Below are 14,460 nucleotides of genomic sequence, written 5' to 3'. Positions count from 1 at the left end.
CTTTCATTAGATGAACCTTACAGGTACCTAGTGAAATGCTTTGTAGCTGTTGCTGTTTTCTCATCTTCCTTCGTGACTAGACCCCTTCTCTGAATAGCAGTCTACTAGTCTGAGACTTACAACCAGCTCTTCCCAAACCCTTCCCTGTGGGGGCAGTGTCATGTTCCACTTACCTTCAGCTGTGGCTCTTGTCCTGTGAACGGGCTGATGGCACAGAGCCATGGAGCTGATCCATGCCTGACTTTGTCACCAGTGCCCTGAACCTCAGTGACCTCCTCCACCAGCACCTGCTGCAACCAAGGCCAAGTGAGCTGGACCCTTTCAGACACCATGCACTGGACTGCTCAGCCTCGACCACTGCCCCAGCCTTGTCCTGCTTTTTTCCTCCGTCCCCCCGTCTGTTTGTTAATCCTTGCGCAGAATTCCTTCCATGCAAGTTGGCCCTACGTTAGGTAGCCCTTTCCAAACGCAGCCTTCCTCCCTGATTCGCCCTCTCAGGATGTAATCTCGGTTTCTCTCCCTGAAGTCCAAACCACTGCACCCGCCTTTTACCCTGCATCACAGCTATTTGTGTACCTGTCAGCCTTTCCACGAGGCAGACACATGTCTGTCTTCTTTGTGTGTCAACTAGGCCCTCAATCGCTGCTTGTTGAAGCAATGAAGCAGTTGTAAGACAACACCGAGCACAAATCAAATGGGATGCAACAGTCTTGGGCTCCCTTCCATTCAGCCTGTGTATCACCCCCTAAATTAATCACTCTAATGCACAGACTTCTCAGGCCAAAAGAAACTGCAGCTCTCCATTGCCTATTGCATTAAATCCACATTCCTCATCCTGAATCAAGCTTGCCTCCAGCCCTTTTGCAACATGGGGCCTCAATCATACTTCCCCAACCTTATCTCCTGACACTTCAACCCCTTCACCCCAGCAGTACCTCTGTAAGGACCCATTTGTACCTCTTTCTCTCTTAATGTCTACACTTCTTCATCCTGGCACCTTTTCTTTTCCTTGGTCTGCTCCCATCTTGCCACCTAGTGTAGTCTGGCTGAAACTCAGCACTGAGATTTTTTAGGATAAAAAAGGCCATTGTTTAAATGTTTCAAGGAGATTTTGTCTGGCAAGAGAGTGTCTTCATAAGTCCTTCAGGGATGGATTGTTTTTGCCTGGTTTTGGGAAATCATGCAGTTGGACACATGAAAATAAGAATCCACCCAAGGTTCTTGGGGGAGAACTATAAGGAGACCTGGAGGCTGAAGGTAGATGTTTGCAGTCTGAGAAGCTGAGTGTTGTGTTTGAAACGTCATGTAGATGTGATGTCTACAGCTGAGTAGGAGTCGGGTACGGAGGTAGAGAATGTTCCTTAGGTTGTAACAAACTTAGCCGATGCTGTATCTGAACTTTGGTTTGTTTCTGCAGGGTGTGGGATTTCTTTATTGAAAGCTGCTTGCTAACAATAGCAGCAAACAGTTGCTACACACTTACCATGTTCCTGGACTGAGATGAAGACAAAAGGGCTCAGAAAAGTTAAAGATCATGTCTTACAAATAAGAGACAGGAGCTAGACATGAACACCGGGGATCTGACTCCACAACAGTGCTAACCTCTACTCAAGAGTCTTTGATTTTTAAAAATCTCATCCTTTTAAAATTTGCTTTCTATAATTAGTACAGCAGTACATGCTTACTGTTTGGGAGTGCAAACTCAAAAACTGGTAGGGATGCCCAATCACATTTTGACACTTTTTCATATGCCACCTTGCATTATTTTGCATACCGTTTCATATCCATACATTGTATTTCTCCCAAGGAATTTGAAGTGTCCTTGAAGGTAGGGATTGTGTAGTAAATTTCCACTTTGTCTCCCACAGTTGGCCCAACTGTATTCTCCCTATATACTCGTTGAATTGAATTAAACTAGTCCTCCAACGACCTTCTCCCTCTGGAGAAAGCAAAGCTAGTGAAAATATGTAGAAATACAGTACATTCTAGAGCTCATGGGAAGGTTGAATCTGCTTCCAAGCACTGCAAACAGAGCAACATGGTAACTTGAAAGTAATCCTTCTGTACGAACATGAAAAGTGTTATTGCAGACTCCCAGGGGTGTATAATGGATGTGAACTTTAAAACATCAAATGAAGCCCTGTTTAATTTAGGGTTTTGCTGTCCAGGGAACTTAAATTGCAGCCAGGTGGAGATCAGCAGGCTCACAGGTGGTTCTAGTCCATGCTTTGGCTCCCTCTGTCGGCAGAAAGGAAGAGATGCTTTTTTTCTTTTTTTTTGACTTGCAGGAATTCTTCCTTCAGGTTGTAGGCGGCTGCTGTTCACTGCATGTACTGCCTGAGAAAATTCAGCTCAGACTTAGGAGAGGGGCAGAAAAAACCTACCAGATCTTTCTCCTTATATGGCAACTAAATACACATTTTCATTCCTTTTACATGCTAACATTGCTGCCTCTAAAGCCAGATTCATTATAAAATGCTTATTAGTTGTCACAGGACACTCACAGCAATTGTTCAGCCATGGCTTTCCCAAGCTTCTAATTGTAGGGCATAAAAAATATACCTCGATTGCTCACAGAGTTGGTCACACAAACCTGGTTTTCCCACACTGCCTGCTAATACCATATCTTGGTAATATTTTCCATGACAGAGACAAGGGGTTTGGGTCTCAGCTAGTGAAAGGGTCTTTCTACTCCCCCAACTTGTCCAATCTCCCAGAGATTTTTTTTGGGGGGGAGCATAAACTTGATTTAGTACATTACTCTGGATTCTTTCTGGATGGGATAGTTCAATTAGTGAAAGGAATCAAGTACCTTAAAATTCTTTTTTTGCTTCATTAAATGGAATTATGGACACACATCTTTCTTTAACACTTGGTTTCTTTCTCAATTCTCCCTTTCCAGGACTTACATATATGAATCTGAATTGTTACTAATCATGTCAGTGACTCATCATTTGAGATTTGGCTTCAGTGTCCCCCAGGAGGCTTCCTCTGTGTGGTACTCAAGGAGGCACTGAGCATCTCTCTTCTCCTGTTCAGCCATGTGCAACTCCAATGACCAGTGGAGACTCTTGAGGTGCCACCAAGTGCCTGGCACATTTCAAAGCTCAATAAAAATTCGTTTAAATAAATACAATTTGAAGTCATATTCTACTTCAGGTGTTAATTTTGCACATGTAAAAGTCCCTACCTCGTGCATGTGAGGATGTTTGTTTTACTTCATTAATCTTAACGAGAGCAATAACAATGTTATCCATAACTTGTCAAGGAACTGGATCTATTATGGTGGAATGGCAGGCCTGGCGTCACTCAGGGCTCTGTCACTTCTTTAGACAGGCAATGAACACGGACGGGCTCTTAGCATCCTTGCACATCCTTGCTGGGTGGGCTAAGAAGGCAAGACCCTGCTCACTTGGGCCATTTCTCAGGGTTGTGCTTGCAGTCAGCAGCCTTGAGGGTTGAGGGCCTGTTTCCCTGTGGGACAGAGGGCAGGCTTGCTTGCTGCTTGCCACAAAATGGTGGGTTCCCCAAGCTCAGCATTCCTCTCCAGTAGTGCAGCCCATTTTGTGTGCAAGCTTCCGGCTGGACCCGCTTGCTTCGGCCCCGTGAGCACTGGGGTTCGGGGGGCAGACACAGTCATGTTAATACTCCGGCTGCCGCTTTCGCTGCGGTAGTCTCTTCCCTGTGACCCAGGAGTCCTGTGTGTTCTGTCAACACCCACGGAAGTGTGACAGACTGACATGTTCGCCTGGAAGCAGGGTAAAATCTGATTCTTCACAGCTCTTGACACTACCAGCTGGTACCCCCTACACAAGTCATAAAGGGGACGGAAGTTCCTGGCCCGCAGCACCGCTGTGGGGCACAGTTACCTAAGAATGCTCAGACCCCTACCGCACCACGCTCTTCCTGGGAGCCGCCTTCCATCTGCAGAGCACGGACAGAGTCCACTTGGCTTTGACGCCTGATGCAAGGTGACCACAGGTGGGCTACACTTGCGCCTGGTTCGGCGCACAAGGGAGCTGCGGACCCGCCCGCGGCCCCGCAATTTCTACGCAGGCGGGGCTCGGAAACCGCCAGCCGACTGCAGCCGGCACCGAGGGTTTTGTCTGGCAGCCGCGGTTGCGTGGCAACCACGCGGTTTTTATTTAGACTGTTTCAAGCGGCTCCGGAGTCGTGCAGATGGGAATTGTAGGGTCACTGAAGAACCCCCCTCAGACCAACCTGGTTCGTAGCGACCGCCACCCTTCGAGCGGCCGCGCGCTCGGCCGGCCTCGGGCTCCGCCTCCTCCTCCCGCCGCGCGCCGCCCCCGGGAAGCCCCGCGGCCCCGCTCGGGCGCTCACCCCGCCCGGCCGCACGCGCACGCGCCCGGCGCTCCCACGCGCGCAGGCCCCGCGCCGCGGCCGCCCCCGCAGACACGTGCTCCCGGCGCGGGGCGCGTCGCCCTCCTCAGTCCACCAGAGCCCGGATACCTCAGAAATTAGGCTCTGGGGCTGTGGGGAGCGAAATGCAACCCAAACCCCGTTTTGGCGAACCCCGCGCAAATAAACACGCACAAGCACTCACACAGACGTCGCCGCGGCCCGCGCTCGCCGCGGGCGGCCAGGGAAGAGCCCGGGGCCCGGGCGGGGCCGCTGCTCGGGATCGGCCGCTAAAAGGTGCGACGTAAGTGCCCCGCGTCATCGGCCCGGTTTAACCGCGCAACGGCCGGCCCGGGGCCTGCATCGCCGGGGCGGGGCCGGGCCGGCGGAATCGGCTGGCGGAGAGAGCGGGTAGGCGGGGGCGAGCAGGCAGAAGGGAGCCGGGAGGAAGAGCGCCAGCGTGCTTTGTCCTGCGCGGGCAGGTACGGCGGCGCCCCGGGTGGGCCGGAGACCCGGCCGGAGCTCTTGCAGGGCTCCCGGGCCTCGTTGGGAGGCGGTCTCTGGGTGAGGACGGGCGCCCGCAGCTCGTGTATGGCAGTGCCCTGCCTTGGCGACATAGACCAAGGGGCGATGGAAAAGGCGCGGGGCCGTCGCCTCTGGCTTAACATTAACATAGCAGATGCGCAGAGACTCCAACAGGTGGCTCCGTGGCGCAATGGATAGCGCATTGGACTTCTAGAGGCTGAAGGCATTCAAAGGTTCCGGGTTCGAGTCCCGGCGGAGTCGCAGTTTTTTCCCCCCTGTGCATTTCTTCTAGCTACACGTGTCGTTTTCCTCCTTTTCCTAAAGCGTATACCTCGCCTCATATTCTCTGCCCACTTGCCCCACTGCCTTCGGTTTCCGCAGTTCTTTCACCTCTAGCCGCTCGCGCGGGTCACGGCTGCCCTCCTTTCCACTCCCTCCCGTCCCCTGCCCCACGCCCCGTGCTTCCCTGGCTCGGTGACCGCCTGGGCCCAGCCGACTCCGAAGCCTGATCTGGGAACTGAGAAGAGCGGCCCCGGGGTGCGGCGAAGTGAGGCCGCGCAGTTTCGGCCTAAAGGAGAGCGCAGGGGAGGCCCGGGTCTCAAGTGTTCGGGGAGCTAGGCCCACGCCCCAGGGTGACACCCCTTCGCCTGGAGCACGGTCTCGGCTGCGAGGCAGGGGCGAGAAAATGCGCCCACACGGTGAGCTGCCTCTCCAGCCTGGAAGGCTTCCGAATTGTCACGTACTGGAATCCCCAGTGGGATCCTGCCAGAAATGCAGATTTCTGGGCGTCACTCCGGGGCTCCATCAAGGTGAGGCCCAGGAATCTGACTTTTTGATAAGAACTCCCGCTCCCCTCCCCCATGATTCCAGTGCAAAGAGGTACGAGGTCCACTCTGCCTGCCAACTCCTCTAGGCAGGGATTACTAACGTGTACCTCTTTTCCTGGCAACTCATAGCTTTGTACAAGATTAGCATTCGCTAAATGCGAATAAATTGAATGAAGTTTTAAAAATTCATTGTAACAAACAATTCCTGGAAATAATACAGAATCCAAAATTGTCAAAAAAAAGGTACCGGGAAAAGTCAACATTCCTGTTGTTCTGATATCCCAGGCTGCAATTCTCCCTGTAAGCCATTAGTGAAAGTGGTTTCCTGAAAATGTTTTCAGATTTATTTTATGCACACGTCAGCATTTTTATATTTATTCTCTTTATATTTGCTGATGTTATTGACATAGGTGATATAGCATTGCAATTGGTAGTATGCTTGTTTACTCTTCCACTTAATACAAGTAGATATGCCTGGTTCAATTGTACATATGTATCGTAATGATTTAACAGTCCCCAATAGCTGGACATTTAATGTCCAGAATTTCCTATTACAAACAATGCTTCAGTACACATCCTTATTCTTACATTATTGTGCACAAGTACAAGCATATCTGTAGGGTAGATTTCTGGGAATTTGAATTGCTGGGTCAAAGGTTTGTTTGTGCATTCTTTGATAGATATTGCTAAGTTGCTCTTGTAGAGATTGTATCCATTTTACTCGCACCAGCAGTGATAAAAGTGGCATTTCAAGTTAGTAGAAGAGGAGGAGTGTTCATTATCAGTGATTCTGGGACAAAATTCCCACTTCACTCCTTATCCAAAAGTATATTCCTAATGATGAAAAGACAAGTATAAAAATAAAACCATGAAAAGCACTAAAATAAAACATGATGAAGTTATTTGATAAACTGAGTGCAGTATAACCCCAAACCTAGAAGCCCTTAAAAAACTGATAAATCCAAATACATGAATTTCTTTAAGCCAAAAAATAAAATACCATAAGCAAAATCAAAAGGCAAGCTGGAAAATAATAATTATAATACATATCATAAACAAAGGGCTCGTTTCTGTAATATGTAAAGAACTACAATAAGAAAATGACCAATGATGCAATAGAAAAATGACCTAATTGAAGAACAGATAAATTATAAAAAAGTGATGCAAAGTATTCTATATGTGAAAAGATGCTCAGCTTCACTCATCATAAAAGACATGAATTGAAATGGCTGGAAACCATTTTTCACCTGTTTGATAACATGTGGGCTGTGTGGGAAAGATTGACATTTAATTATCTTCCATAAATGCAGCATTGTTTAGAATGGCTTAAAGCTGGAAATAACCTAGACATCTAGCAATAATGAACTGTTTGAAGGAAGTATGGCAGAGCCATGTAACTCGGCTGAATACAGTGGAGACCTTTTAAAAATGAGGAAGATCTACTATGTACTGCTATGGGAAGTATGCAAGATTAGATGAAAAAAGCTGATATGCAAATGAGTATGTTTAGTATGATTCCTTTTGTATTAAAATGCTAATAATAACAGTCATAATGCAGATATGTGCATAGAAAATTTCTGGGAGGATGTACAGTTAAGAGTGCTGGGGCAAGAGAGGCAGTGGTCTGAAGGGTGGGTCCTTCCTTTTCACTGTGTACCTCTTCGTGATGTTTGAGTTTTTTTCATAATAATCCTGTCTTATCCTTGTAATAAAGCTAACTTTTAAAAAGGTAAAGCAAACTTACCACGTTTACTCACACATCCCATGGCAAGGTGGGAACCATAGCTTTTCTTTTTCCCCAGGTGGACCCATTCCCAGCTAAAAAGCATGCATTCTGTAATTGTAAAAGAAAGGGGAAAAATTCAGCAATTTCTGCTGGTGATGCTGAAATAAGTTTGCAGAAACCTGTAGTGCAAGGCTAAAATAAAAGTGTGACAGAGTTATACATACCAGCTCTGTGACATCAGGCAGGTCACTCAACTTCTCTGTGCCTCAGTTTCTTCACTAATAAAATAATGAGGATAATATTAGCACCCACCTGGTAAGGAGGCTTACCAGGAAGTCACCTAAATTGTTATATATGTGTTATATTATGTTTCATAGGTACATACCTATGTAATGATTACATTAAAATGTTGTATTTTTAAGTCCTTAGAACAGTGCCTGGCACTTTGTAAGTACTATATAGGTGATTTTTATTAAAAGCAAATAAAGTAAAAATAAGCACAGCCAAATGGGAATTTCAAGAATGTACATATCGGTGGAGAGAATCTGAAAGAATATTTTATAAAGAAATGTAGTGTCATTTCCGTGGTGCCTGGGATGGTCGTTCCTTCCCTATGCACCCTCAGCACCCGGCACGTCGCCTCCCACGCAGTGATGCTCCAACTGCTGGTTTCTGAATGAGCTTGGAAGGTCAGCAGTGTTGTTAGCTGGGTTGGAGGCAAGGAAGATATTTTAGGTGGAGGTAACCATTTGAACAAAGATAACAAGTGAAAACTCAATCCAGCACAGTAGCTGGTGTGCATAGAACCTGGTATATGTTGACTGACTGAACACACACTATCTACTGCTTGGCTTGGCTGAAATGTATCAGTCGGGTCTAGGCAGAAAGTGACACATCACCATAGAGAATTTAGTATTTTCACACAAGTGACAGAAATACTGAAAGTGTAGGCCATCCAGAGATTGCAACAGTAGGAAACCTCTTTTGCCCCTAGAGCCAGTGGGACATTGGGAGTTTGAGATTTGTGTGTGTGTGTGTGTGTGTGCGTGTGCGCGTGTGTGTATACCACACCTTTTTTTTTTTTTAATTGAAGCATAATCAATTACAATGTGTCAGTTTCTGGTGTACAGCTTAATGTCCCAATCATGCATAAATATACATATATTCATTTCCATATTCTTTTTAATTAAAGGTTATTACAAGATACTGACTATAGTTCCCTATGCTATGTGGAATTCTATTTTTGTCTATTTTTATATATACTGGTTAACATTTGCAAATCTCAAACTCCCGAATTTCTCTCTTCCCACCCCCTTTCCCCTGGTAACCATAAGATTGTTTACTATGTCTGCGAGTCTGTTTCTGTTTTGTAGATGAGTTCATTAATGTCCTTTTTTGTTTTTAGATTCCACAAGTGATATCACACGGCATTTTTCTTTCTCTTCATGGCTTACTTCACTTAGAATGACCATATCCAAGTCTATCCATGTTGCTGCAAATAGCATTTATTCTTTCTTATCACTGAGTAGTATTCCATTGTATAAATATACCACAACTTCTTATCCAGTCATCTGTTGATTGACATTTAGGTTGTTCCCATGTCTTGGCTACTGTAAATAGTACTGCTGTGAACATTGGGGTGCACGTATCTTTTAGAATTAGAGTTTTCTCTGGATATATGCCCAGGAGTAGGATTGCTGGATTATGTGGTAAGTCTATTTTTAGTTTTTAAAGGAATCTGCATACTGTTTTCCATAATGGCTGCACCAAACTGCATTCCCACCAGCAGTGTAGGAGGGCTCCCTTTTCTCCACAGCCTCTCCAGCACTGATCCTTTGTGGGCTTCTGAATGATGGGGATTCTGACTGGTGTGAGGTGATACCTCATTGTAGTTTTGATTTGCATTTCTCTGATGATTAGCAACATTGAACATCATGTGTCTACTGGCCATCTGTTTGTCTTCACTGGAGAAATGTCTGTTTATATGTTCTGCCCATTTTTTGATTCAGTGGGTTTTTTTTTGTTATTGAATTGTATAAGCTGTTTGTGTATTCTGCAGGTTAAGCCCTTGTCAGTCACATCATTTGCAAATATTTTCTCAGTCCATAGGTTGTCTTTTTGTTTTGTTTATAGTTTCCTTTGCTGTGCAAAAGCTTACAAGTTTGATTAGGCCCCATTTGTTTATTTTTGCTTTTACTTCTATTGCCTTGGGAGACTGACCTAGAAAAACGTTGCTGCGATTTATATCAGAGACTATTTAGCCTATGTTCTCTTCCAGGAGATTTATGTTGTCTTATGTTTAAGTCTTTAAACCATTTTGAGTTTATTTTTGTGTATGTTGTGAGGGAGTGTTCTAACTTCATTGATTTATATGTGGCTGTCCAGCTTTCCCAACACCACTTTGCCAAAGAGACCGTCTTTTCTCTGTTGTATATTCTTGCTGCCTTTGTTGAAGATTAATTGACTAAAGGTGTGTGGGTTTATTTCTGGGCTCTCTGTTCTGTTTCATTAATCCACATGCCTGTTTTTATGCCAACACCATGCTGTTTTAATCACCGTAGCCTTGTATTGTCTGAAGTCTGGGACGGTTATGCCTCCAGCCTTGTTGTTTCTTCAGTACTGCTTTGGCAGTTCTGGGTCTTTTGTGCTTCCATGTAAATTTTAGGATTATTTGTTCTGGTTCTGTGAAAAATGTCCTGGGTAATTTGATAGGGATTGCATTAAATCTGTAGATTACTTTGGGTAGTATGGCCATGTTAGAAATATTAATTCTTCCAAGAGCGTGGAAGAGCTTTCAACTTCTTTAAATCATCTTTAATTCCCTTTATCAATGTCTTACAGTTCTCAGCATATAAATCTTTCACCTTGATCAGGTTTGTTCCTTAGTATTTAATTTGTTTTGGATGTGATTTTAAAAGGGATTTTTTTTAAACTTTCCTTTTCTGATATTTCATTGTTAGTGTAAAGAAATGCAACAGATTTCTGTATGTTAATCCTGTAACCTGCTACCTTGATGAATTCATTTATTAGCTCTTGTATTTTTTTGTGTGGATTCTTTAGGGTTTTCTGTCTATAGTATCATGTCATCTGCATATAGTGACAGTTTTACCTCTTCCCTTCCAATTTGGATCCTTTTTACTCCTCTTTTCTGATTGCTGTGGCTAGGACTTCCAATATTATGTTGAACAGAAGTGGTGAGAGTGGCATCCTTGTCTTGTTCCAGATTTTAGTGGGAAGGCTGTCAAGTTTTTTCCGTTGACTGTTACGCTGGCTGTGGGTTTGTCATAAATAGCTAGTATGTTGTTGAGAATTTTTGAATCTGTATTGATGAAAGATACTGGCCTGTAATTTTCTTTTTTGGTAGTATCTTTGGTTTTGGTATCAGGGTGATGGTGGCTTCATAGAATGAGTTTGGGAGTGTTCCTGCCTCTTCAGTCTCTTGGAGAATTTGAGAAGGATCCATCTAAGTTCTTCGTATGTTTGGTAGAATTTCCCAGTGAAGCCATCTGGTCCTGGACTTTTGTTTGTGGGAAGGTTGTTGTTGTTGTTGTTGTTTTTAAATTACAGAGTCTATTTCATTTATAGTAATCAGTCTGTACAAATTATCTGTTTCTTCTTGACTCAGTTTTGGTGGACTGTATGTTTCTAGAAACACGTTCATTGCTTCTAGGTTGTCCAATTTGTTGGCATATAATTGTTCATAGTATTGTTACGGTTTTTGTATTTCTGTGGAATCAGTTGTTAATTTCTCCTCTTTCACTTCTTATTTTATTTGGGGCCTTTCTCTTTTCTTCTTGATGAACCTGGCCAGAGGTTTGACAATTTTGTTGGCTCTTTTGAAAAAACACTCTTCATTTTATTGATTTTTTCCTATTTTTAACCCCTATTTCATTTTCTCCCTGATATTTATTATTCCTTTCCTTCTGCTGACTTTAGGTTTTGTTTGTTCTCCTTTTCCTAATTCTTTTAGGTTGTAGATTAGATTTATTTGAAATTGTTCTTGTTTTTTGAAGAAGGCCTGTATCACTATGAACTTCCCTCTTAAGACTGCTTTTGCTGTATCCCATAGATTTTCTGTGGTTGTGTTTTGTCATTTTTCTCAAGGTATTTTTAAATTTCCACTTTGATTTCACTGTTGACCCATTGGATTTTAGTAGCATGGTTAGTCTCCATGCAGTCTTTTTTTATAGAGAGTTTTGAATGTCAGATCTTGAATGTAGGGGTTTCTGTATGTTTTGTTAGGCAGAGGCGGGCCACAGAAGGTAAATAAAAAAGGAGAACGACGTCATTAAAACCATTTTAGGAAGACTTTTCTGATGGGGAAGATGGGGAACAGGGAAAGAATAGCTTCCGTTTGAGTTCCTCTCATGTATCAAGCATGGTGCTAACATTTGTTCATCTCAGAAAGATGATGTGTCTGGGTCTGGCTATGTTGAGTTTGAGATGACCTCATACCTGGATGAGTGTACCACCCATGTAAAAGGTAATGTGCATCTGAAGCAGGGGTGTAGAGATGTAAGGATGAAGACTTTGGAGTCTTCTGCAGAGAGGGGAGCACAAAGCAGGTGAGGGAGGACAAACCATTCAAGTCACTGAGTGTAGAGGAAGAAGATAAGCAGGCAGGCTTTATGGGAGACCAGCGGGTGGTGGGCAGAGTAGGAAAATCAGTGAAGGGGAAAAAGCGCAGATTCAGGAGAAGCAGAGCAGCTTATCTCCCTTCAGGAGCCAAGAGAAGCTGGAGCTCCAGGAAGGAAAGGTTAGTAGTGGCAAATAACACTTCCTGGCCAGAAGTGAAGACCGAGGGGGAAAGCTGTTGAATATAATGGCGGATGCACGTGGGAATAGTGTCTCTAGACCAGTGAGGTCACGAGAAAGCAAGGCAGCCCTGGTCAGCTGGCCCTGGCCGGCTGAGTGAAGCAGGAGGCACGGCAAGGTGCCGAGGGGACGAGGGGGTGGGGGGCCACCGGGAGAGAGGACTGTGCCGCGTCTCCCTTGAGCTCCCCGGGTGCGGGGCCTGGGTCCTCCTCACTGGTGAACCCTGCAGCTTCAGCAATGCATAGGACTCGGTTTTGTGGTGACTGGCTGACTGACTTGCACAATGAATAAATAAATGAATTTGGTGCCAAGTAATCTCAATTGAATTTAAAAATTGTGGAGCAGCAGGAAAAGCCCAGCCAAGAGTCAACAACTTCATACTACTTTCCCCACGTCTCAGTAACCTGAACAGATAAGACTGGGTGTTTCCTCGGCTGGGTTGGCAGGCGAGAGCTACAGGAAAAAAAAAAAAAAAAGAATAAGGAGAATAGTAGGATATACAAAGCATTTCTGAAATGTCTGACCGGCAGGTCCAGGCAGCACAGTGGGGAGGACGACCTGACGCAGGTGGAGGATTGGGGGCGCGAGAGGCGCTGCTGTGCTTGCCATCGCGAGTTTACAAGCTCTGCAGGTGGGGCGTAGGGTCAGTGCTTGTGGAGCCGCCTCAAGCACTTCCAAAGTGCAGTCAGGGCTGGGTTAGAGGGAACTGGAGAGAAGGCTGGCCAGTTCAGAATCTCCACCACTGAACAGTTTCAGGTATGAGTCCAAGCCCACGATGGTGACTGACTGGGGTGCAGTGGAAGTCGGGTAACTGGAAGTGGTGATTCTGAGCTTTAGGGAACTGTAGGGGCATCTTGGTTCTGATGCCTTTGGCTAAATCATAGGATAGTGATTTTCACTAAAGGAAAAACCAGGAGTCAATCCTAAAGGACTATATAGTCAGGTAAAATCTGTAAAAAGGGCTTAAATCATGACTCATCCAGCAGTCACCAAAGCACAGGGAAAGGCACTGGGCCAGCTTAATATCCCTTCATCTATTTGACACCCTCCTTGCTCCTGGCAGGTGCGGGCAGCTGACAGCTGAAGGTCAGATAAAGTGGCAGATTTGGCTGGAAGGGCAGATGTTACAGGTAAATCAGCCAAGGTTTTGATGAGCTTCACATTCCAGAATTAAGCTATGATTTGTTCTTCTGCCAACTCACTGTCTCATAGTACTTTGGCGCATGTGTACGTACAGCTATAAATGTGTGTACACGCACATACATACATTTAAGGGAAAAAATAAGTCTTCCTGATTCTACCTTAAGATATAGAAGTCTGTTAACCACAATGTGTATCTTGTTTTTGTCTCTTGTTTTAGTATGTTACTTCTCTGAACTTCCCTTAGTTATGGGGGGTGAGGGAGTAGATGTAGGAGGGACAGGACAAAACTTCACATACATTTTTTCCATATGGATGACTACAAGCATGTTTCTCTCCTACCTTTTAAGAAGGTTAAGGAACATCTTTCAAAGGCATTTGTAGTATTCCTCACTGCATGATAGCTGAAATTCATATGGTAATTGAGCTAAATCCAACCATACTTTTCATATCCATTTTTTCCCCCCAGAATGAACAGAACTTCAGTTACGTTGCATGCGGTTTGAGGTCAGGATTTTGGTGCCTGAACCGTACCGGTTTCTGCATTGCAATCCTGCCAAGGAGGCTGTAACGGTAAGGAAGATGAGCCAATGGAAAAGAGAGCACCACTCACATGGTAACTTTAGAAGAGCGCCCTGACCACAGGCCTGCTCAGGTGAGCTGCAACGGAACAACTCAGAGTCCCATCATCCCCTACCCTGAATAGAGAAAGTCTGGCTCAGGAAAGCCCCAGGTCTAATTCCCCACCTCGCTTGGAAGAGAGGATGACAGGCCTGCCTGCTAAGAGGGCAAGAGTGAGTGACTGCACGTGGTTTCTGCAGTCATGTTCATTTGTAAAAACACAGCCCAAAGAATAGCTTGGGCTCACTGCAATCTGGTTAGTAACTCCTCTTCCCTTAGGAGGGGTGACGAGGAAGGAGACAGGTGGGGAAGAGTAGAACTTCCTAAATACTACAGATGGAGCCCACTCAGCCATGCTGAGCCTTCAGTGCCACACCACGTGTGAGTCATGTTTTGGTTTTATAGCAATTCCTTTGCTATACTGCTGTTAAACTGAAGAAAAATTTC

At 45.1% G+C, this 14,460-nt stretch overlaps 2 long non-coding RNA genes and 1 other non-coding gene across 5 annotated transcripts in view; 2 read left to right on the top strand and 1 right to left on the bottom strand.

Moving 5' to 3' along the window:
• Positions 1 to 1,394: 1,394 nt before the first annotated feature.
• On the bottom strand, positions 1,395 to 4,693 carry LOC140698303 (uncharacterized). The gene is made up of 2 exons (XR_012076018.1): positions 4,565 to 4,693; positions 1,395 to 2,337 (listed from the first exon to the last, which is right to left on the bottom strand). It is a non-coding gene; the product is annotated as an uncharacterized lncRNA (long non-coding RNA).
• Positions 4,679 to 14,460, top strand: part of LOC140698300 (uncharacterized) — a 13,290-nt gene continuing 3,508 nt past the window's right edge. The window contains exons 1-3 of one of the 3 annotated variants that reach the window (XR_012076010.1): positions 4,737 to 4,841; positions 13,316 to 13,382; positions 13,862 to 14,047. This is a non-coding gene — a long non-coding RNA (uncharacterized lncRNA). Of the gene's footprint in view, positions 4,842 to 13,315; positions 13,383 to 13,861; positions 14,048 to 14,460 lie in introns of all 3 variants that reach the window. The other 2 variants (XR_012076011.1, XR_012076012.1) reach the window with 2 other exon arrangements.
• On the top strand, positions 5,061 to 5,145 carry TRNAR-UCU (transfer RNA arginine (anticodon UCU)). The gene is given in 2 exon segments: positions 5,061 to 5,097; positions 5,110 to 5,145. It is a non-coding gene; the product is annotated as a tRNA-Arg (tRNA).

This window comes from Vicugna pacos, chromosome 9 (assembly GCF_048564905.1).
Source record: "Vicugna pacos chromosome 9, VicPac4, whole genome shotgun sequence".
NCBI lineage: Eukaryota > Metazoa > Chordata > Mammalia > Artiodactyla > Camelidae > Vicugna > Vicugna pacos.
This window is presented reverse-complemented; position numbering and strand designations above follow the sequence as displayed.